The sequence below is a fragment of the Anolis sagrei genome, chromosome 3 (genome assembly GCF_037176765.1).
Source record: "Anolis sagrei isolate rAnoSag1 chromosome 3, rAnoSag1.mat, whole genome shotgun sequence".
NCBI classification, from domain to species: Eukaryota; Metazoa; Chordata; class Lepidosauria; order Squamata; family Dactyloidae; genus Anolis; species Anolis sagrei.
Genome location: NC_090023.1, coordinates 109,227,740 through 109,253,591, shown reverse-complemented (window position 1 = coordinate 109,253,591; position 25,852 = coordinate 109,227,740). Strand labels below are relative to the sequence as shown.

Genomic DNA, 25,852 nt, shown 5'->3' with positions numbered 1-25,852 from the left:
AGCAGAAAATTACATGTGATGAGTTGGGATAAGCTTCTATTCCTTAGGATGGATTGCAGAGTCAGAACTTTAGGTTCAAAAATATTTTTTGAAGTAAAAGAAATACATTCTAGATAGAAAAGGTCTTGGAGCGAACTAGCTTACTAAGGTTCGTCTTCTAAGAAAGGGAAAAGGCAAAATGTTTACAAGGACCCATACAGCTACATTTTGCCCAGAGAGAGGCAAAATGCTTCCTTACTGGAAGAATGGAAAAAGCAGAAGAGACAATGGCGGAGACCGCATGGTCAGCCCAGGGGAAAGAAACTTAAAAGAGGAAGTTCCCTCACGGAATTCCATTGCTACATCATCAAAGGGGAGGAGGAGACAGTGGCTAACAGAAAAGAACAAAAGACAAAGCCATTTCTGGGAAAACACGCACAGGAATGCGGGGGAGGAATCCCTCAGCCTAATCCTATCTCTAGTCTAGCTACTCATTGAGGTCTGGAGACATGATGACACAAGAGACTTCTTTTTTTTGTGTCAGGAGTGACATGAGAAATTGCAAGTCTCTTCTGGTGTGAGAGAATTGACCGTCTGCAAGGACATTACCCAGGGGATGCCCAGATGCTTTGATGTTTTATTATCCTTGTGGGAGGCTTCTCTCATGTCCCTGCATGAGAAGCTGGAGCTGACAGAGGGAGCTCATCCGGATTCTCTCCGGATTCGAACCCCCATTTCTGGTGTGAGGGAATTGGCCCTCTGCAAGGATGTTGCCCAGGGGACGCCTGGATGTTTTGATGTTTTACCAGCCTTGTGGGAGGCTTCTCTCATGTCCCTGCATGGGGAGCTAGAGCTGACAGAGGGAGCTCATCTGCACTCTCCCCGGATTCGAACCTCTGACCTGCTGGCACATGACTTGTGCAGTCTAGCGATGAAACCCAACAGAAACAGAGGCTGGGTGACCATCTGTCGGGGTGCTTTGATTTTGGACTGGACGGCCTATGTGGTGTCTCCCGATTCTCTGATTCTATGACACCACTTGAACTTCTGTGGCTCCATGCTGTGGGATGCTGGGAGTGGTAGTTTCACACAGCCTTTAGCTTTCTTTGCCCAAGAGTGTTTGTACCTCACCCAAGGAAGACTCCCACAGCACTGGGCCATGGAGTGAAAGTGGGGTCCAACTGCATTAATTCTATAATGTAGGAAGCCACCAAACGGAGTGGCCTCTGCAGTCCAGCCCTTAGCCCTCCCAAGCCTGGCTCAAGGGATGAGCTACAGGTTAACCCCACACCACCACCACCACCATTCCCGCCGCCCTCTTCAGTGGGCAAGGGGCTTTTGGAGTTTGGAATCCAAAAAGTAACTTCAAGACCTTCCTTGGTCTGGCCAAGCTCTATCCTGGGAGACACTGCCTGCCTGCCTGCCTGCCTGCCTGCCTTCCTTCCACATACAGAGGGGGCACACGATTTGGGGAAAACCACTAGGCCAGACTTCTGCGTGCAACCAAGCAACCTCCCAGTGTGATGCCCTCTCCTTCTCTGCAGGTGTTTCAACATCATCCGGATGCCCATCTGCTGGGAGGGCTTTGCATGTTCCTTCGTGGCAGAATGGGATTGGACTGGGTGGCCTTTGGAATCTTTTCCAACTGTATAATTACTATACCTGCCTCAGCTTTTCTCTTTCTCTTTGGGAGGGGAACTGACAACCCTTTCACTCGCCCAATTCTTTTCCGCGGCTGTGGCTTCAGCCGGCCCTCCGGATCCACGGATGCCAACATGCTCGGCTCGGAAGTTATTATTTTTTAAAATCCCCAAAGCAAACATTGATTTAACCATTTTATATGCTACTAGCCGTCCCCTGCCACGCGTTGCTGTGGCCTAGTCTGTGTATATGTGTTTTGTGTGTATATGTGTTTTGTGTATGTGTGTATGTGTGTGTGCTTACATATATATGTATGGTTTTGTGCATGTGTTGTAATGTATTTTTATGTTTTGGCCTTTTACGTCTCTTCTGTGTTTTTCAGTGTTTTTATGAGTGATGGTCACTCGTCGGCCTGATGTCAATTCGCCCAGTGTTTTTTGAGTTATGTTAATCCCAAAAACGAAGGTTACATTTTTATTTATACTAGCCGTCCCCTGCCATGCGTTGCTGTGGCCCACATGGGGGTTCTGTGTGGGAGGTTTGGCCCAATTCTATCGTTGGTGGGGTTCAGAATGCTCTGTGATTGTAGGTGAACTATAAATCCCAACAACTACAACTCTCAAATGTCAAGATTTTATTTTCCTCAAAGTCCACCAGTGTTCACATTTGGGCATATTGAGTATTCGTGGAGAGTTTGGTCCAGATCCATCATTGCTAGAGTCCACAGTGATCTCTGGATGTAGGTGAACTATAACTCCAAAATTCAAGGTCAGTGCCCATCAAACCTTTCCAGTATTTTTTGTTGGTCATAGGAAAACTGTGTGCCAAGTTTGGGTCAATTCCATCGTTGGTGGGGTTCAAAATGCTCTTTGATTGTAGGTGAACTATAAATCCCAGCAACAATAACTCTCAAATGACAAAATCAATTTTTTTTAGTGAAGGACATACATTAGGTTGCTAGGTGTCTTGTGTCCAAATTTGGTGTCAATTCGTCCAGTGGTTTTTGAGTTCTGTTAATCCCACAAACGAACATTACATTTTTATTTATATAGAAGATAGATTTCATCATAGGAGTTGAGCATCCGCGGATTTTGGTATCCACTGCCCCCCTGGAACCAAACCCAAACCGGATTCGGAGTGCTCCCTCCTTCCAACTCGCTTTTCAACTTTTCCTCGGAGCAAATCAGAGCGAAGCGTGTGCGCGCCCACCCGCCCTTTCAAACGTGCACGCGCGCGCGCATCTCCCCCCCCCCCCCCCCCCCGCCTTTCGCCCGCGCCGTTGCCTTGGCAGGAAAGGTGCCGCTTTCTGATGTTCTTTTGTCTGATAACTAATTCAAGTTAATGCGATCTTTATGTAAAGCTAACAGCGGATAATTGTCTATTTTCTCGCCAACCATCTCCATCACAATCACTTATCTGGAAACCTGCGGCTGTATTAATCGTTCGATCGTCCCCGAGATAAGCGCCTCGGGAAAGATCCGTAAACACACGGCCGCGAAAGTCCACACACTCCCGGGACACTTCGGCCCCACCCGCCTCGCTTGAAACCCGAGGGAAAGGAGGGAGGGAGGGAGGGAGGAGGGAGGAGGCTTCGGGACCACGCTACAGCAGGCCTGGGCCAACTTGGGCCCTCCAGGTGATTTGGACTCCAACTCCCACCATTCCTAACAGCCTCAGGCCCTTTCCTTTCCCCCCTCAGCCGCTTAAGCGGAAAAGGAAGGGGCCTGAGGCTGTAAAGGAATGGTGGGAGTTGGAGTCCAAAACACCTGGAGGGCTCAAGTTGGCCCAAGCCTGCGATAGACGAATTGGGAGAGCTAGGGTTGGCGAGGGGCTGATTTTGTCATTTGGGAATTGTAGTTGCTGGGATTGATAGTTCACCCACAATCAAAGCGCATTCTGAACCCCACCAACGATAGAATTAGGCCAAACTTCCCACACAGAACCCACTCTGCCTAATGCGAATTGCTGCCCTGCCTGCCCAATTTCTGTCTCAAAACTCCCATCACTTTCCGAGGCAGTGGTATTGACAGCTTGGTGCCCGCTTTGCTCTGCGATTTGCAAGCCTTTCACGTGGGAGTGGGCATGTTTTGTTTTTGTTTTTTTGGCACAGGCGTGACAGGAAGAGGATTTGGATCGGGCTTTCCTTTTCAACTTGGAAAGCACAGGGCAGAGTCTTCGCCTCTCCTTTTCTCCTCCTGGAAACTGCTTCAAGGTGGCTGGAAAGCTCCCCGTCCAGGCCTGGATTTCTGCCCCCGCTCGCTCGGCCTCTGCCAGTTCCCAGGGGCTGTGGGCTTCGGGGCTGCGAAGGCTCTTCCTCTCCCTTCACCTGGACCTTGCCATCCCTGCCATGGCGGAGGGACCTGGGAACAATGCCTTGGCCCCCCGGCCAACCCCGGCTGGGCAATCAGGCAGAACAGACGATGCAAAAGAGCCGGGAAAGGCGAAGCCACCGAGAGAGACAGAGAGAGAGGGAAGGAGGGAGGGAAGGAGAGAGAGAGAGAAGGAAGGAGAACAGAGGCTCCCATTGTCCTCCGCCTTTCAAAGCCAAGCTCAGCTGCAGCCGCGTTGCTGCCTCCGACCGGCCGTTGCTACATCAATGTCAGCATTGCAAAACATCACGTCGAGGGAGGGAGAAAAGGAGCGGGAAAGAGAGGGAAAATGAATGAGGGATGAAGGGGGGGGGGGAGAGAGACAGAGTGAGAAAGGAAGGGAGGGAGGAAGAGAGAGAGAGGGAAAGAGAGGGAAAAGGAGTGAAAGAGGAAGAGAGAGACTGAGAGACAGAGAGACTGAGAGACAGACAGAAAGAGGGAGGAGAAAGAGAAATGGCAGAGAGACAGAAGGAAAGGGAGAGAGAAAGAGAAAGGGTAAAAAAGAGCGAGAGAAATGGAAGAGGACTGAGAAAGAGAGCGACAGAGACAGAAAAACAGACAGAAAGAAGGAAAAGGGGGAAGAGAGAGCAAGAGGAAAGAGACAGAAAGAAAGGGAGGAAGGGAGGAAGGGAGAGGGAAAGAGAGAGGGAGCGAAAGAGAAAAGGAGTGAGGAAGAGATAGAGACAGAGAGAAAAACAGACAGAAACGAGAAAAGAGGAAGAGAGAGCAAGGGAAGAGAGATAGAACGAGAGAGGGGGAAGAAAGAGCAAGGGAAAAGATAGAGACAGAGAGAGAAAGAGGGAAAGAGAGCGAGAGAAAGAAAAAAGGAGCGAGGAAGAGAGAGACAAAGAGAGATAGGAAGAGGGAGGGGGAAAGGGAGGAAGAAAGAGAAAGGGGGAGGAAGAGAGAGAGGAGAGAGAGAGAGAAGGGGAGGGAGGGGAAGGAAAGAGAGAAAGAGAAAGAGAAAAGGAGGGAGGCAAAGAAGGAAGGAAGGAGAGATGGGAGAGCACACCCACATCACTGGCTTCAAGGGAAAGAGAGAGAAAGAGATAGAAGGGGAAGTGCGATGGCGAAGGAAATAGTGGGATGGAGTGGGTGAAAGGGAGAGATAGAGAAAGAAAGGAGGGGTAGGGCAAGGGAGGGGGGAAGAGAGAGAGAGTGAAATGGGAGGAATAGAGAGAGAGAGAGAGAGAGAGAGAGAGAGGAAGAGAGAGAGAGAGTCTCTTGCACATCCTTGGAATGCGAAGGCAGCATGATGAACAGCAGACTCCAGGGCTTGAGAAAAAGGGAAGGAAGCAAACCAAAATCCATCATCATTTTCCTCCTCCTCCTCCTCCTCCTCCTCCTCCTCCTCCTCCTCCTCCTCCTCCTCCTCCTCCTCCTCCTCATGTGAAAGTACAGTCAGTCTTCCATATCCATGAATTCAACAACCATTCCTAGCTTGAAAACCCCCCTCCCCAATAATACCCCCCCCCAACTTTTATTATGCCATTGTATATAATGGGACTTGAGCAGCCACAGATTTGCACGTCCATGCATCATCCTGGAATCAGACTCCAGAGGATCACCGAGGCCCACTGCAACCAGAAACAAACTGCTGCAAGAAACCTCCCTTTCGCATCCCTTATGCTTTATCTCTGTGTATAATGTTGTTGATTGATTTATCTCGTGGGGTGAATCTGCACTGCAGAATTAACACAGTTTAATTCTGAACTACCATGGTTCAGTGCTATGGAACACTGGTGCAGTTTGGTGAGGCACCAGCACGTTTTGACAGAGAAGGCTAAGCACCTGATAAAACCACAACCCCAATGACTTAGCATTGAGCCATGGCAGTTGAAGTGGGTTCAACCCATATTATGTTTGCGATGTAGATGCATTCCTAGATATTACATCTCTCTGCATCTGTCAGTCATTCTGCATGTCTCTGTTCCGGTTTTTAAAGAATATCCATGTCAGCTTGATGTTCCCAGGGTTCTAGACTGCTTTGCTCTTTCTAGGCATTTTTAAAAGACGCCTGTATCTTATTTTATTTTATTTATATTCAATCTTTGCCTAAGCACAGGATCCCAAGCAGGTTTATGAAAAATTAAGACAAAATGCAGTGAAAAGTTTATCATACAAGACGGTTTTTTTAAAAAAAGTTAATAAAAGTACAAGTTATATATATTCAGAAAGGAATGAATGAATTGTTTATTGTAACAGCCATAGGCTATGACATCAAATAATATACAACCTTTAAAAGTACAATAAGCACTTTCCAATATAATCATTACAACTTATTCCATATACTGGCTCTTTAAAATTATATAGCAGTGACATGATAATAATAATGTCTGATTTGTATCATCCCAAACTATCTCCATTTCTAGCCTCTGCTGTGGACTTTACTAATTTAGATCTGATCTTTTGGGCTGTGACTGCAAATGTGGCAACCTTTAATGTTATATTTTTTGAATAATCCACTAACAAGTCACAGGTAACTGCAGACTGTTACCATGCTGCCCTATTAAGAAAGAAGAAAAGCACAGAACATTTCATTAAAAGCCCCCTTTGCTCCATAAGGGAAGAGGCAAACAAACATGTCTTTGACTGCTTTTGGGAGAAGGTTCTCCACCTCGGGAGCAGACAATAAGAAGACCCTTTCCTGTATCCCAGGCATGGGCAAACTTGGGTCCTCAAGGTGTTTTGGACTTCAACTCCCACCATTCCTAACAGCCTCAGGCCCCTTTTTGAGACTGTTAGGAATGGTGAGAGTTAAAGTCCAAAACACCTGGAGGGCCCAGGTTTTGCCAGGCCTGCTGTATTCTCATGAAACATGTTGCTAATAGTGATGGGATTACAAGAAAGACCTCAACTGTGGGTCTTGATAAATATATGTGGTCTTTTAGCTAGTGTAAGATAAAATTGTTGGTTGTTGCTGTTGTAGTAATTATGTGTTTTCAATGTATGGTGAGCATAAGATGAAAAATCTATTGAGTGACACCGGGCTAGTTATTCTCTCTCAGGCTCAGAGGAAGGAAATGGCAACGTTATTGTGACCAAATCTTGCCAAGAAGACCCTGTGATAGATTTAACTTAGGGTTGGCATGATTCAGAAATGACCTGTAGATATAAAACAACAACAAGGGAAACTTCTAGCAAGGTTTGTTCAGGGGAGTTGATATTTCTTTCCTGTGAGGCTGAGAGAGTGTGACTTGCCCAAGGCCACCCAGTGTGCTTTCTTAGTGCAGCACTCAAACCGCTATACAATAGTGGCTCCCTTATACTGTATAACACAAATAGTTTATTTATAGTTGTTATTTTCTTTTTCTTTATGAGCAATATGTGAATAAAATTATTTATTCTTTGGTTTATACATTTATTTAGGAATCAAGTTGTAGTCTTAACACAGCTCAGAAAAGTGTTCTTTATCTGCAACTGTTAGTGGGATTCCAGTGGGATTCCTAGTGTACTTCAGTGGCCATACAGTCAAAGCAAGAAACTTTTCAAAGCCATGATCCTAACTTAGAGATAGAGTCAGTTGTTACAGATATGAAATCCCTCCCATGTGGCTCTAAAACAAAGTGAATCAAGTGTTCAGCAAGACTTTTTTTGTAATTTTGTATGATATGATCATTAATAATCCAAAGCCCTCATCCTCAGCTGTAGTGCAGTATCAGATGTCATATTAGAAAGAGAAAGAGACCGAAGTAAGTGATAACAATACAAAGAGAGGTAAAAGGCTCAGCAAGCAAGAACTATTCTCATGGAAAGAGTAGGATGAAAGTTTATCTTGCTAAATTTCAATCCTGGAGAATGAAGGGCCTTTAAAAAGTGTTTTAAAATAATGAAAAACATGCGCTACATCCTAATACACAAGCCTTCTCCTACTGGTGACTTTCAGATGTGTTCAGCTCTAGTTTCCGATACAGAAAATATGCCATCCAATAGTCGCCATCTGCTTGCCCCAGAAACCAAATTTAACAATCTAGAGCTGATGTGATAGTAGTAATCTTTCATGGGGATGATGGAATCTATGATATAGCACACCTGAGGGACATACATTTGAGAAAATTGTGGATTTCTTATGGAATAGTTAACTAGAGACATTCAGAGGTTCAATATTCCATGTTGGACTTCATGCACTAATTAAAGAATGCATTTCTTGTGTCCTGGACAAAATAGGAAAAGCAGAAATATGGTTTTGTCACAAATTAATCACCAGTTGATCTTCACTGGATTGAGAACTCGATGTCATTTCTTCTCAATTGCTAGATCCCTGTTGTCCTCAGGAAAGGCCCTACTTGCATTTTCTACTAAATTTAACTCTTTTCCTCCCTTTCAAGAAATAAATAGCTTTCTTTAATACCATAAAGTGATATTAAAGTTACTCCTTAAGGTAGCATGCTTTTCACTATGTAATTTTAAAATGGAAATCTCATGGAAATTTCAATGCCCTTTAAGAGGTTTGTTTTTTTAGGTTAAGTTGTCTGCATCTCTTAGAAGACAAAAATTTTCAAACAAAACTGGCACAATTAAATGTAAACAAGCCTGTATTTACTATTCTGGGAAAAGTATGAGATTGCATCTGATCTTGGAAGCTAAGAAGACTCAGACCTGATTATTTCTTATGACTAAGAAAACCTTTTGAAACTCATGGAGTCGCTTTAGGTTACCAAGCAACTTGAAAGCACATACACATACAGATAAACCAAGAGCTTCTTCAACTTCAAGTCTGTGAAATGACTCGCTAGGCCCAGGGTAGAAAATCACAGACCTCTGGGATGTTCCAGGGTGCTGTGTTCTCCCCTTGTCATTATGTCTGAATGTATCTCCCTTTACATTCCACCTCGTATCCTAAGATCGTCCAGGGAGGCCCTGCTCTCGGCCCTACCAGCTTCGCAAACGCATTTGGTGGGGACAAGGGACCAGGGCCTTCTTGGTCATCACCCCCCGTCTGTGGAACTTGCTCCCCAGTGAGATTAGGTCAGCTTCATCCCGCCTTTCTTTTAGGAAAATCCTGAAATCATGGTTCTGGGACCAGGCCTTTGGACAGCAGGCATGACAGCACTTTGGAGGTTGAACTGGACTGGAAATGGTTATATGGTTGATAATAATGTTTTAAATTGTTTTTAATTTACTGTTTTATTCACTGTTTTAAATTGTTTTTATATCTGTTATAATTGTTTTGTACATTGTGGCATCAAATTGTTGCCTGTGTAAGCCGCTCTGAGTCCCCCCTCGGGGGTTGAGAAGGGCAGGATAGAAATGTTGGAAATAAATAAAATAAATAATAAAATAATGAATGAATTAATGAATGAATATCCTGGAGTTTATAGTTTATCAACTCAAAATGGGTTTGTTTCCATTCTGAAATGTGCCTCCTCAGGCTTAGATACTTGCAACAAGAGCTCTACAATAAAATACACTGGTACTTTTGGTCTCATCCTTTTTGTTTTCAGCCCTGACCACCCCTGAAATGTGATCTTCAATATTTTTAATGAATCTTGACCACTGGGTTGAAGAGGGCTTCTTATTTTGATCCTAGGTGCTGCACCCTTTCTGTCTTCCTTCTCACTGCAACAAATCAAGATTTTGTAGTAAAGGTGGTGAACTGCTGGCCTATTGGCTGGATACAACTCACAAAGCTATTGGATCAAACTCCTGGCATTTCTTTTAGGCTTTGCCATACCATTAAGCAGAATGAGGCATCTATGTCAGTCGGCAAATGTGAAGATACAACAAGAATGTGTCAGTGAGAAAGACCTGCTATATCATGCAGCAGCATAACTTGTAGGCTTTGAGCTAGTCTTTTGAAACCACCATGGCAGACTGCTAGAAGGATATGGTTTTTCATCCCCAATGGGACTAATACAGTCCAGTAGAAGCAATGTTGGCAGGCCTGGACAAAAGGCCATAGTGAGAGTGAAAGCTTCCTGCTTCTACTGTGAGAAGAGTACTTAATCTTCCTAAATAGCAGAGGCAAGCAAGAGGTAGCATTAGTTTGGTAACAGTCTGTCAAAGTAACCCTAGTTTGGTGACTGAAGAGACCGAACAGAACACACTGCTGGAGGAGGTCAGAGACCTCTCTCAAGAGGTCGCTGAGGCCTTTATTTAGTTAATAGGAATCTAGTAGCTGAGCAGCAGCAGCAAGAATCCCCTCACATGTAAATGCCTTCTCAGACGTCCATTCCTCTGATGACATTGTCCTACATGGAATATGGCCTCAGATCACTTTTAGGTAGGAATGGATCCAAAGGGTACTATTTACCTTCACTGTAGGCAGCAAATGAGAAGAGCTAAATGGTCTTAAGACGTAGGACCCAGTACTTTTGCTCGGGGCACAGAAAGGTTGCCCTAAGGGCTGCTGAATCCCCTGACAGCAGAAGTTCTCAATATCTTCTCCTACCTCCAAACAGGATGCAAGTAGGCAAAAGAGATAGGGCCGGGAAAGCATGAGCCATGAGTTGAAAATTTCCAGCAGTATCTCAAACCATCAAATGGCTTAAGGGAGACCAAATGTCATAAAAGGCAGACCAAGAGGATCACCAAGAGGATCTCATCAACTTGCAAAGCATCATCGCATTAGTTTCCTAATTTTTTATGCTATTGGATCTCACCAATTGACTGCTGATAGAATAATGCAAAAATAATGTATTAGTTTGTGCATTGGACTATGATTCTAGAGACCACAATTCACATTCTCATTTAGCTGCAGGAAGCCATTGGGAGATTTTGGGCAGGTCACAACTTCTCAGACTCAGAGGAAATCAGATGCAACTTGCCCAAAGAAGGTTCATTTGAGAGCCACCGCAGTGGGAAATGACTTGAAAGTACACAACAGCAACCTTCTCAAGAAAATTCTCATTATATCATTATCATATCATCTGATAATAACTAAAATTTAACAGACATAAATGACTATGCTTGCCATTCTTCCTCCAGCATCAAAAAAACTCTTTGCTTCTAGGTTTTTTTTTTTTGTCAAGCACGACTGCCCCATAGGTTCTGTTTTTGCTGGTGCAGTTCTTCAACTATAGAAAAGACTGGGACATGCTGTAGAATGAACCTCTACTAAAGGTACAGCACCAGGCAAAACAAATCATGTAGAGTTTACAGCTTTAATTTAAAAAAACACAAAGTAACAAAGTGAAACTTTGCAGGCGACTAGTAGAGCATCCTCTAAAGCTAATTTTCAGAAATATGATAGTGTTAGTCCTATCTTAAGATTAATCTTGTCTTTAAAGTTTGTTTAAATACATGAATATACTGAACAAATTACAGCCACTTTAGTTTACCAGTGCACATCAATAGGATCCATATTTCTGATCAGATCAGATTTGCTCTAGATCTTAAGACTGAATTGGGCCCAGATCCAAATCACTGAATTGGGCTTCAAACTGAATCAGTGTCCCCATACAACTGCACACACGATCCTTATACAACTTTGAATTTTATATAGCTACAGGGCATAGCTACAGGCGCCTCCACTGGCGCAGTGGGTTAAACCACTGAGCTGCTAAACTTGTTGAGCAAAAGATTGCAAGTTTGAATCAGGGGAGCGGCATGAGCTTCCACTGTCAGCCCCAAGTTCTGCCAACCTAGCAGTTTGGAAACATGTAAATGTGGGTAGATCAATAGGAACCACTTCGGTGGGAAGGTAACGGCGCTCCATGCAGGCATGCTGGCCACATGACCTTGGAGGTGTCTACAGACAACGCCGGCTCTTCGGCTGAGAAATGGAGATGAGCACCAACCCAGTAAGTTGGATATGATTGGACTTAATGTCAGGGGAAAACCTTTACCTTACAGGACTATTGCCAGTGAGAAATGCAAAGCTATTGCCTCACATGTATCTTTCACTGGTGTCCTACTTAGTAAGATTCTCTCCTTTGCTGCTAATGACTAAAAAGTGGTAAAATATCTCCTCTTTTGTTACACTCTCACTCCTGAATCATTATTTTAACTCATTGTACATAGTGATTCTGAAACTGAATCAGTGTCACCACACAACTGCACACATGATCCTTATACAATGTTGAATTTTGCATATCTACAGGACTATTACCACTGAGAAATGCAAAGCTATTTTCTCACATATATCTTTCACTGGTGTCCTACTTAGTAAGTTCCTCTCCTTTGCTGCTAATGACTAAAAAGTGGTAAAAGGTCTCCTCTTCTGCTACAGTTTCACCCCCACATCATTTATTTTACCTCATTGTATATAGTGATTCTGAAATAAAAATGCATAGCAAAAGGCTATGTTGAGCCAACTTCAACAATGCTTTAAAAGAATTAGCCCCACATATTCTTGCTCCTGCCTACTTCTGATTTTTAAAGATTCTCCCCTCCGCACACTACTTCAATAGAAAATTACATTATCTCTGCTAAGGTTCTTTGACCCTTTCAAATCACTCCAACTGAATATGAGCTTATGTTCTTCAGAGACAATTTGATAGAAAGGTAGACCATTGGTAACTTGAATTATTCTGAAAGGGATTTGGGTGGCTGCAGCCCTGTGCTAAGTAAAATGGTCATGAACCATTCATTTGAATGAGTTTCAAGTAGGCATACTTAGCTGTGGATTGCAACTATCATTCCCGTATTCAACCCGCCTAACCTTCATATTAAACTTTGAAGAATGTGGGTGGTGTCTTGTATCACAAAGCTGGATAACCTGAGGTCTTCCAGATGTTTTTTGAATTCCAGTTCTATAAACTCTATCCAACATGGACAATAGTGAGACGTGATGAGTGAAGTAGTTCATCAACATATGGAGCACCAGAGGTTCTTTGCCCTGATGTATCACTTTCAAGGTATTGAATATGAACTGCTGGCATGCAAATACAATCAGAAATCTGTTGCTTTGATTGTCACGAAATAAATGTGGGTGGGCATTCAAATGTCTGTGCCTGTTTATTGTTTGTGGCTCTCTCACTGAGTAAATACACAAAAGCAATAAATGTGAGCTATATCCAAGTGCTTCCTTTGTTTCTTCTCTGTGAAATACAAAAGGAAAAATGGGGAAAAACACGGAGTTTGAAAGGACAAATACAAATTAAAAGAGCTAGAAACAGCCAAATATTATTAACCATTGGACATCTCCTTGAAAGATTTGGTTACCTTTTTTGAATTGCAATATTGATGGGCACAACTAAATATACTCCATGCTGACTGGTGAATTCTGGGAGCAGCAGCCATCACATTAAAATGATGGAAGCAACAGTAGTAGTTTCTCCAACCTTTGATCACAACTGTCCAAGAGCTTCCTTTTAAGTTTTCTGCCATTTTAGAGAAATTTCTTTACCATACACTCTGACAGCATGTCCAACTGAAAAAAGCAATAGTTCTCTTTACTTACATATTATAAAGCCACTAAACATACATTACAGATCAATCTGATTAATCACATTGAGCTGTAAACATTGAAGGTAAGAGAGACATAGTTTATCTTCAAAAATGGTTCAGTTTGAACAATGGCAGGGTAGGAGAGGTTAAAATGAGGATGGCCCATCTCAACTCTAAGGTGGAATAACCAAGAAGTTGCTTATTTATAGTTATAATTTGTTATAATTTGATGAATAGTATCTAGCAGTTTAACAAGAATTGTATATGTCTTCCTGCATTGACTTTGTGAGGATTATATACACCAATTAGCTTCTACAGTTGTGTATCATCTTTGGGAAAGAGTTTATTTTGTTGTGCTAGGATATAGTACATTGGTAGTTGTCTAAAATGTGGGATTTGGTATTCTGTATCACCTAAGAGACTTCACACATTTTGTTTCACACATGTTCAGTTCTTATTGCCTGTCAAGTGAACCTTATGCAGGAAAGGCCAGGAGTTAGAGGTTTAGAATGGGAGCGAGTGGGGTTTGTTACCAGGGAGATGGGAGAGAATGCAGGGGAGGGGGCCCAGTCTAACCTACCCCAAAGACCACAAAAAGTGAAACAGAAGAAGAAACTTATCCTAAATAAGGAAAAACATTAGGCCTGATGGTTTAATTTGTTTATCTGTATGTATATGTGTATAAGTTATTATTCCTTTACATTTTATCTAGTTATTTTAAAAAAATCAACTTTACTTCTATTCATGAGGAAAATGCAGAAGCGGATTGTTTTCTTGTTGGGACACAATGTCATTACAATAACTGCGAAGTCAACGTTTGCACTTATAAACCCAACTTAAGAAAACTAAATTATGGAATATGTTGCAATGTTGTAGCTATATTGGATTGTCTACATAGTTCTTATTCAACTGCAATTTACAGTAAATTTATTAGTAAACATTTATTACCAAAAATAAGTCCATATCAGCCCTAGAGAAGTGTCCAGATGGGTGTTGTTTTGCAGATATTATTAGAATAATCCTCCTTCTCATATTTATCTACACACTGACTTTTCCCCAGTTCAGGATAACGTCAAAGACAGCAACTTACAACTGATCAAGCAAACATTACTAAAAATTAACCTCATATGAAAGTTAAAAGTGTAATTAAAACAATTAAATGTAATTTAAACCTGTTAAAACACACTCACTCAGCATTTCTCAACCTGGGAGTTGGGACCCGTGGGAGGTCACGAGGGGGGTGATCAGAGGGATTGGCAAAGACCATCAGAAAGCACAGTATTTTCTGTTAGTCATGGGGGTTCTATGTGGGAAGTTTGGCCCAATTCTATCATTGGTGGGCTTCAGAATGCTCTTTAATTGTAGGTGAACTATAAATCCCAGCAACTACAACTCCCAAATGTCAAGGTCTATTTTCCCCAAACTCCACCAGTGCTCACATTTGGGTATATTGAATATTCATGCCAAGTTTGGTCCTGATCCAACATTGTTTGAGTCCATAGTACTCTCTGGATGTAGACTACTCTGTTATAGTGCTTTATTCCATGTTAGCTGCCATGGCAATCCTGGAATTTTCAGTTTACGGAAGAGGATTTTGTTTTCTCAGCCAAAGAGACCTCACTAAACTACAAACCCCAGTATTCCAATAATTTTGAAATGAGAGTTAAAGTGGAATATAGCACTATAACAGTGCAGTGTTATAAAATGGTGAATATGCGTAAGATTGTCTCCCACGTGATTGCCCTGGCCTACACATATCTGAAGACAACCAACACCAGTTTGTAGTATTCAAATGGGCCCTATAATATAGGAAATTAATTAACCTTGAAGATGCCCCACCACTTGCTAGGATCCATATTTCCTCCTCTACATTCGTTAATACAGTCTTGTGGAAAAGTGCACAAACTTGATTTGTCCAGAAAGGAACTTAATTCTCATTTTCCACCTTCGGTTTCTTCCATCTCCAGCAACAGCATATTTTTGTGGTTATCTCTGTTCCTGCACTGTCTGTATTTGTCACTTTTATTATCATTTGATGGCATACACAGCCATCTGGCTGATACACTCATCCACACACACAGAAAGGGAATCATAGATTCAGTGAACAGAACTTGCATTACTCTGCCAGAAATACATTTTCTTCCACTGGATCCATTCAAGTTTTAAAATGTGTAGAGAAGATAAAATGATCTCTGTATGATTTTGGACTCATTAAACATGATAATAATGACCAAATCGTGTCATCTAAAATTACTGTTAGAATTGTACTGCCAGACCAAGAACAGAACACAAAAACTGATTCCAGATCTAACTTCGGCTTCTTTTCCTCCATCTTTTTTTTCCTGGAAAGTACAGTCAGTCCTTTGTATGCATTGATTCTGCATTTATAGAGCCAACTGTACATGGCTTGAAATTATCCTCCCCCTCCCCAACAATATTCCAAAAAGCAAACTTTGATTTTGTCACTTTGTATAAGGAGCACCATTTTACTACATCATTGTATGCAATAGGAATGGGGAATCCACAGATTTTAAATCCATGGGAGGTCCTGGAAACAAACCCAATAGCATATCAAGAGCCCACCATAGTTATCTTTTAACTTATTTGTTACCCATCCTTCAAACAAAGATAGCAAGTAATGTATATCATTTCAACTGAACATAGCCTGAATCTACATAGTCAGAAGAATGAAGTGCTAGAATGATGAGTTGGTTAAAAGGATAGAATTGTATTGTTGGAAACAGAAATCTTCTTTAAGCCTCCTATACTAGTTATTTGTAATGTATATATTTCTTATTGCTTACCATATTGTATGGGTGTGTATTGGTGTGCAGTTTTCTTTAACTCTTTGTTGTGAGAGGGGCTGCAGACCATGTGATCAGGTTTGGGATTGTTCAGACTCAGGCTCCATTTTAGAAGTTAGTGTGTTTGCATCAGAAGCAATACAGTACAGTTTCAAAGTCTGTAGAAACAGAATGCTTTAGAGAAGAGACTCTATTAGACTCTCAGACTGGAGAGATACTTTAGACTTTGGACTGTTAAGATTTTTTAAAAGATGGCTAGTGTTATCTGCACATAGAAACTACTTCAAATCTATCTGTAACAGGTCTGATAAGCAAAGTACCTGTATGCTGAATAGATGACATTTGTGAGTAAACCAACAATGTTGCTTTTAAAGAAGTTTACTTATTTTTGGCCTCTTGAGAGCATGGTTTAAACAAAGATGTTTCAAGAAAGAGCAGACTTTTTTGGGCAACTGAAATAACACTTCTGAAATTCTTCTACATATATAGTTTTTGTGCATTGACATATCTATGTCCCCAACAGAGACATAGAGATCTAGGATTTCAGTTTAACATCTGAGAACAACAACAACAACAACAACAACAAATAACAACACCCCCCCCCCCCCCGATGGGTGCCACCTTGTCATGGTAGGGGGCTGATCATATCCTCAGCTGCTTCAATAAAATTGCACAGATAGACTACAAACAGAGGCAAAACTATGTGGCCCAAATGATTCATTGGAAGTTATGTCACAATTACCATCTGCCAATAGTAAAGAACTGGTGGGATCATAAACCTGCAAAGGTAGTGGTAAATGAACACGCAAAAATACTGTGGGACTTTCAAATCCAGACTGACAAAGCTTTGGAACACAAAAAGACACCATGATTGTGGAGAAGAAAATTTTTTGGATTATTGATGTTGCCATACCAGGTGACAGTTTAATTGATGAAAAACAACAGGAAAACCTCAGCCATTATCAGGACCTCAAAATCGAACTGCAAAGGCTCTGGCATAAACCAATACAGGCAGGCCCGTAGCCAGGATTTCGTTTCGGGGGGGGGGGGGGTAATTTCTTTTCGGGGGGGGGGGGGGGGGCTGAGTCTGAGTGAAAGAGGGTCTAGCCTAGCAAACCTTTTGTATCATTACCCCAATACCCCCAAGCATATGGGATATATTGAGTATGGTGATCAGATCATGATATGAATAAACATTACAGTTTAAATAATGCACCAGTAAGGCCTTTTCGCGAACCACCATGAGAATTTTGGGGGGGGGGGGGCTGAAGCCCCTCAAGCCCCCCCCCCCCCCCCGGGCTACATGCCTGAATACAGGTGGTCCCAGTGGTAATCGACACACTGGGTGCAATCCCAGCCGGCATTTGAAAACAATAAACATCGACAAAATCATGATCTGTCAGCTGCAAAAGGCCACCTTACTTGGATCTGTGTGCATCATTCAAAAATACATCACACAGTCCTAAACGCTTGGGAAGTGTTTGACTTGTTATTTTGTGATACAAAATCCAGCATGTATATTTCATTTGCTGTGTCATACTGTGTTATTCTGTCAGTAAAATAATAACTTTATTTTTGTATCCCACCTCCATCTCCCCAAAAGGACTCGGGGTGGCATACATGGGGGCATGTAACCTATTTGCCTTGCATGAATACTAATGGATATTTACCACTAAGGAGAAGGTTGACTCAAGTGAGTTTTTAACTCTTCCCAGGAGATTCCCGGTTTTCCTAAATGGTTATGAATGCAATTTTCATAAAGGTTATGTGACCAGTGGTTTTCCAAAAGTTTATGATCTCTGACAAGGTCATGCCTTTCCAAAATGTATCATTATTTCAGAACACATGGGGAATATAACTTTTGAATGATCTCCCAGATGATACTTACAAATTAAAAACAAAGCACACCATAATGTTTCTAATACAGCCCTTTCCTGTCTTTATTACTAGATGTTTTAGGGGCATTTCCTTTTGTTTTGCTCTACAAAAGTAAACTCAAAAATGTTACCCCTCCAACACTCTGCATCTTCCCTTCTATTGAGGCATATGAAATTGTTCTAGCAGCAGGCTTGAGTCAACCAAATTTGAACAGCTTTGGCCTCATGATTTCAATGGGAGAGAGTTAAGCACGTGCACTTCAGTTTGATAGATCGTGACCATTGCTAATAATAGACATATCAAGGGTGTTTTTAAATAAAATGTGCAAGCTACTTTATGCTCTTTTAGTAGGTTCTTCTCTACTTCAGGGTTTCAATTTACTCACAAAAAACTGAGCCTGATACCAAGGGAGCAATATCTTAGCAAGATCATTAAGAAATAGCGACTGAAGGCAAAACTGTTTGTGGAAAGCCAACACATAAGCCTGCAAGCCATCCCGGAATACAATGCAATTGTCTTTAGGGCCCTTAAAGATTTACTGCTCTGAGTGTTGTATTGCAAGATTCACTGAAATAGGTTCAGTAAAAGCTGGAAGCCAGAGCTAGTCAGCAAATTTCAAAGGATTTTACAACAGAAATATATAATCAAAGTGTCTTTCTTTCATGTGAATCCAAACAGTATAACATTACCACAAATGCCTTCAAAAGAGAGGAAAATACTACACAATGCATTGTATTACTTGATTCATTTTCTTTCCATTTTACCTTAATTCTGTTTAATTAGTCTATTGTGATCTGTCAGAAATCTTAAATTAACTATCAACTAAACTTTTGAAGTACCCCTATAAACACTAGATAATGATGGAATTAAAATGATTCCTATGTCTACACAGTGGAAAAAGAAGGTTTCAGATATCTTAATTCACATCTCATTAAGGCTTTGTTTCCCTACTTTAAAAAGCTGTATTGCACCTCAATCACAAAAATAAGAGCTGGATACAAACAGCAGCAGCAGCAACAACAACAACAACAGGAGGAGGAAGGCTGTTCCAGAGAATCAGATGGGGGGGGGGGGGACCAGAAATGAAAAACAAACAAGCACAGCTACTATATGAATTTGAACTTTTAAGACAATATCCTAAACAGATTCTAATGTCTAAATAACTGCATTAAAATACAATAGATAGGTATAGACATGGAAGTAAAGGAAGAGATGCAGTTGACCCTTTTTTCTATGGGTTTTGCACCCATGAATTCAAACAAACATGTTTGAAAATATTTGGAAATGAATTCCAGAAAACAAACTTTGATTTTGCAATGTGCAAAGTAGTATGCTGAGGTGTAGGCATACCCTGTGGTAGGATTCCACCATTTCACAGATCCCTAGATTTTCTCCAACACTTGTTTGAGGTGTTCACCATTTTATATAAGGGATGAATTACACTTTATTATGCCATTCTATAAAATGGGGGTTGAGCATCCAGAACTTTTGGTATCCACAGGGGGTTCTGGTACCAAAGTTAGTGCCACTCAATTTTGCTTTGGTCAGACATCACTTGCAATATGGTATCCAGAGAATATCTTCAAGCTGGAACATGCTTGGAGAAGGGTGACCACAATGGTCAAAGGCCTACAAATAAGCCTTGTAAAGAACAACTCATGGAGAAGGGAATCTTTAACACGAAGAAAACCAACACTGAAAGGTGAATCGTTATGTAGAAGATGGTTCATGTTTGTTTTCTGGTGCACCAGAGACTATAGCGTGGACCAATGAATTCAAATTATAAGAAAAGGGTAAACATGGAGAAGAATGTCTTTTTATTGTAAGAGCTGTTAGACAGTGAAATAGAAAGTGATGAACTCTCCATCTTTGGAGATCTTTAAACAGAGGTTTGATGAGCATCTTTCAGGAGTATGTAGTCATGCGTGGTAGATTATTGGATTAGATGACCTTATGATTGTTCCAGCTCTAAGATTCTATGACACTGATTCTATAAGTTTCCAACTCCTGTTCTAACACACTTGGTATTTGGCCTGGCCGAGATGGAAGCTACATATGCAATGTAATTTACAGCGGATTATTATTAATATTAATATTATAATATTTATTTATACCCTGCTTTATCTCCCCCAAAGGGGATCCAAAATGGCTTAACATAAAAGCATCAGCATAACAATTTAAAATATATAAATATATAAACACATAAAACAAGATTAAATCTGAACAGTATTAAAAAAATTCCCAGTTACAAAACATTAAAACAAATTCAAAGTTTAAAAAGTTAAAAACCACAGCACACCCGAATTGCTCCTAAGAACCAGTTTACACCATGAACTGTCTATGTGCTGAATACATATAGGCTGGCATCCCATGGATAACATATGCAGTACTAAACAAGAGGCCAGTATAAAGCATCAAAATTGATCCTCCCCTGATAAAACATTAAACATTATTAAACACCTCACATAATATTACATCACATATCACACAAAGACATAGTAATTGTCTGTAAACAGTCCTGGGTCATTGCACTTTCAACTTTCAGTTTAACTTTAATTATTTCTATGATGGGCCAAATGCTTGGTTCCACAGCCCTGTCTTTAGCTGTCTCCTAAAGGTCAGGAGGGAGGGGGCTAACCTGATTACATGCCTGTGCATAGACTTTCTCAGGCCTTTCAGAAGGAGGCATCCAGTAGTACCTTCCACAAAGCTTCTCACCTTAAGAGTGACATTTGATGCAATGCTGGTTGTTCTGGAAGCAAAGGAAAAGGGAGCAGCCTTATGTTCAAGGTAGCTTTGGACAGCAAGCAGTCTAGACAGGTTGATGTGCACCTATACGTGCACCAAAAGTATTATTGTTGTGATAACATCAGTTCATGATACAGAATAAAACCAATATTCTATGGTTTCAGGTTCAATTGTGTCCACTCATTTTTCTGATTATATGGACTGCTTTTGCAGGCCAAACTATTTTATTTTGACTTGTGCATGAATTTAATAATTTCTTGCTAAAACTCTACTGACATAACAAGGAATAGACAGAGAAAACATTATGCATAATGTAGGAAAGCTCTTCAGAAGAGCTAAAATAAATTGTTTTAAAGGCAGTCCCACACTTTCCTTGATCAAAACCAGAATGTGATGTGAAATGTAATGATGAAGGGCAGCATTTCAGTGCTGTAACAGAAGATGCCTGCAACCTCTGTTAAGAATATCATTAGGAATTCAACATAAATTAGCAGAAAGAGCCACAATTAAAATCTCAAGCCTCTTCATCTTTGTTTGATTATGTTTAGAAGAAGTGTTTATTTTTCATTGTGAATCATATTGGCTATAATTAATTTAACTATAGAATGAAAAGAATATACCAAACAATCTTGTTGAAGATTGCTGGAACCAAGGAGAGCTTGGATTCTATGTCAAGGGAGAACTGAATTCCTTCTGAGACTTGCTCCAAACTCCAAGGAGCTGTCCAAAGTGCTGAGCCTGTTTGCAGGTTAGGCCTCAGCACCTTGGATAGCTCACTTAAAATTTGGAATGAAACTTGAAATGCTTTCCCTGCTGAACTAACATGGAAGCCATCAAGCAGTAATGTCTGGAAGAGGGAGAGTGACAAAGTAGCCAGATCAACTGTTGATCACAGCAGCCACAGCACACTTCTCCATTCTTTTCTCAGCACCATCTCCTTGATGCACTCTTACTGGTGCCAGAATGGTTGATGGATACAAGTACATACACTGAACTCCTAAATGAGTTGATGTGTGAGCATATATTGATGTATCAGCGTCTAACATTGATTTCGCTGGAACTTATTTCCAAGAAAATGACCTTAGGATTGCAGCTTTGACCCAGATAGCATTGCCTGTGGTCCTTATTTATTTATTTAATAGCCCAACTTTATCCTAAAATGGGATTTACAATGGCTTATAGTAATTTCAAAATTATGAATTTAAATTCTTATGAAGGTTTAAAAGAGTTACATAACAATGGGAAGAATCTAGAATAGTCAAGCATGTGTAACTTAGATTTATGCATTTGTGATTGATCTGTATTTGAGATCTCAATGTTTTCTCTAGTTTAGGGTAAACATAGATACCATGAAAGTTCCTCAATCCCCACTGGGAGACTCCCCAATGAAAGTCTGTTTCCCTGTTGATCAGGAAGCAGTTTACTGCTGTTCCCACACACCCTTCCTTCAAGACATCTCTATGCAAGAGAGAGTTGCAACAGGGGCCCTGTTTCTGCTTGTCACAATGGAAACTGATCATTGAATGATGGAAAGTCAGTTACTTGCTTCCTGATTGACAGGAGAACAGAACCCAATTGATTAAGCAGTTTATGTGCAGTAAGTGGGCTTGAAGTGGCTGTGCTGGGAGGCACTATGTCGCTTCATAACTATGGTAGAAACACAGTTGATCGGGAAACCTGGCCATTTAAAAAAAATACTAAAATAAATTAAAACATCATTAACAATAACACTACTGCTGCATCAAAACTATAAAGATATCAAGAACCGGGCTAACTGAATGGGAGTTCTACATCCATTACATGAATGTGTTTAAGTTAAATAAATAAAGTGGGTGGGGGAATGAGCTAGCATCTCAGCATGAGGAAGAGATCTGGTATGTATTCAGTTACTGAGCTCTAACTTTTTTTTTCTAAATTGATTTCTCTTTCTCTCTTGCAGAAATACAAATTATGTAAAAAGTGGTGAGAAGACTTGATTGGGTTGAAAATGGAAGATGTTGATAAGAATTCTATATGGGAATTATATCTCTGCAACTGGACTTACATTGGTGAGGATGAGAATTGGGTAGTTCAAAATGCCCATATTCAGTAGATAATTGCTGTTATTTACCTACATAGCAAGGGGCTGGACTAGATGGCCCAACTCTGTTATTCTATGATTATTCTATGATACCAGAGCCAATACAGCAATCAATTGGCATTGGCACCAACATATATTGTAGCCAATATGGTACAGTGCCCAATGTACATTGGGCACCCCTGGAGGTTGCTAGGTATGCAACTTCAGAATTCAATAACTGGTCTTAGGATTTCTACTACATAGATACATAAAATAAGTTATGTTACATAGCAGGAACTATAGGATTCCAGACAATGTCATTTGAGCAGATAATTACACACATTGATACAATTTTATGATTAGGTAAAGATTTCCCCTGACATTAAGTCTAGTCATGTCCGACTGGGGTGGTGGTGGTGCTCATCTCCTTTTCTAAGCTGAAGAACTGGCGTTATCTGTAGATACCTCCAAGATCATGTGCAACATGACAGCATGGAGCGCCATTACCTTCCTGCAGAAGCAGTACCTATTGATCTGCTCACATTTGCATGTTTTTGAACTGCTAGGTTGGCAGAAGCTGCGGCTAACACTAAGAGCTCACCCTGCTACCCGGATTCGAACTGCCAACCTTTTCAGTCAGCAAGTTCAGCAATTCAGTGGTGTCTCATTATGCAACTTCAGATTTCAGTAGCTGGTCTTCTTAGGATTTCTATTTCATAGATACAGACAAATAAGTTATGTTACATAGTAGGAACTATTCAATTCCAGACAACGTCATTTAGGCAGATTTTTTTTGTATTGTATTGATTTTATATTGATTTTATAATGCTGTTTTAAATGTTTTAATTGTATATTGTGGATTGTTATGGCATCAAATTGCTGCCAATTTGTAAGCCACCTTGAATAACCTTCGGGCTTGAGAAAGGTGTGATAGAAATATCGTAAATAAATAAATAAACAAAATTAAATAGATAAAATTTTATGATTGAGACAGAATAAATATGAAAAATCTCATCTGGCACCATCTGAAGAGGTTCTGGGATAGGAAAACCATTATTAGTTTCACTCATTACCTGTGCAATAGAATGTGATATTTAAATGCATCTGAATCATGATGATGATGATGATGATGATGATGATAATTTCCTACCCACCTCTCTCCATGGATGGAGTTAGGGAACAACAACATATTCAAATACACCATATACAATCGGTTAAAATACATAACACATATCAGTTAAACCATTAGCTGAAAAGACCATATACAATAAATGCATATTCCCCATATGGATGGAATACAGCAGGAGGCAGTTCCATAGGTAACCTGGACTCAGGCAGACTCCACACAGAGTTAGACCTACACCATTGTTACCTGCACTGTAATAAATAATTCCCAAATCTCACCTAGTAGTGATATGCAATGGTGCTTCTTTTTTGCAAATTTAAAAAAACAGGGGTAAAAAAGTTTTTAACATCTATTGATCTTTACCACTGAGGATTTTTAAAATTTCAACCATGATAAATATCAGGACAAAAATGTGTTATGATGATTTTGGGGACACACAATGCAAGGGGAGCAGATGTGACATGTTTTCAGCAGGTTGGCCCCCTTTCCATTGCCAGACGAGTGGAATTCATTGGGGCAAGGAACTGTCTCAGAGTACAAGATGCATGATTTCCATTGTATCTCCTATTTTATTTTGATTCCATCTTGTGTCTTATGGCTGTATATTGCACTCTTCACCAACATCGCGCAGAACACTGGCATTTTCAGTGGCTTCAGAAATTCAAGCAATGGAGGGTTAGATAGACAAATAGATAGGAAGATAGGCAGATAGATAGTGATAGATAGATAGCCAGACAGGGTAGATAGGAAATAGATAGAGATTGTCTGTTGTGTGAGGGTTAACTGCACTTCACAGTATTGTTTGAAATTTAACACTGTGCCCCTTGAAGCACATTGTCTAATCTTATGACATGTAGTATGATAAGACAGATAGACAGACAGACAGACAGATACATATTAAGAACCATTATAGTGCTACACTGATAAAGGCGTATAAGTGCTGGCTGTTTACAAAGGTTGTAATTATTTCACATAGCTCTATTTCACAGGGATGTTTTTCAATTGCAAACAGATTTTTAAAAGAATGCAAGGCTTTGTCGTCTGTTTGGCCTTGAGCTATCCAGGCTTCTTGCATTTGGCAAATGTTCCTAGAAGAGCAAATACAATGGATAGCTGTCACATGATCTGTATGAATTCACGACTGAAATTTAGTCAACACACCAAAACATTGTTATTACAAGATCTCTTCCAGTGGTGCTACATCTGAAAGATAAGGGATGCTGGAATTCAAATCTACACCACCCAAAAGTGGGGAGGCCAATAGAAAAAATATACTCTGTATGGCGTACTTCGCACATTCTAGAACTGGGACTCCTGATGGAAGCAAAAATATAGCAAACTGTCTTAAAGGGTTTTTTTTTTTTGGTACTTTAGATTAGGGCTGGCAAACTGGTCTATAGATGAGATTCACTATCACCCAAAAGCCTTTGTATATGTACTGCTTTCCTAGGTTACCCTATGGAATTTCACCACTAAATTATGGGTTGAATTTGATATAGGTAGTGAAGTAGGGGCTGTGTGTAGTGGCTGCCTTTATGTTACTCCAGGATGTGTCACGGAGACCAATCTTCTGTCTTGGGAACCGCTGAGGAATTAAACATTCTCCTACAGTGATCAGACATCCACTGCTATTTCTGGAAGAAAAAACATTGGGGTTTTCCCATTTAAAGATGAATGGCACAGGGAACTTCTGCAACATATTTAAATGTAAATATATACTGTGGATCCCATGTCAACAGAAAAGTAAAGAAATACATTATTATTATTATTATTAGTATTATTATTATTATTATTATTATTGGGGTGCAGCTAATCATCATCATCATTTTTATTTATATAGTGCCTTATCTTGGCCCCTCTTCTTTCTTACTTCCATTTTCCTCATCATCATAATTTATTTATTTATTTATTTATTTAT

General features: G+C 40.6%; 1 long non-coding RNA gene across 2 annotated transcripts in view; it reads left to right on the top strand.

The window, feature by feature from the left end:
- The window catches only part of LOC137096733 (uncharacterized), a 151,206-nt gene extending 125,597 nt beyond the window's left edge, over positions 1–25,609 (top strand). The window contains exon 4 of one of the 2 annotated variants that reach the window (XR_010909686.1): positions 22,689–25,609. This is a non-coding gene — a long non-coding RNA (uncharacterized lncRNA). Of the gene's footprint in view, positions 1–3,730; positions 4,283–22,688 lie in introns of those variants that run through there. The other variant, XR_010909685.1, reaches the window with a different exon arrangement.
- The last annotated feature ends 243 nt before the right edge of the window (positions 25,610–25,852 follow it).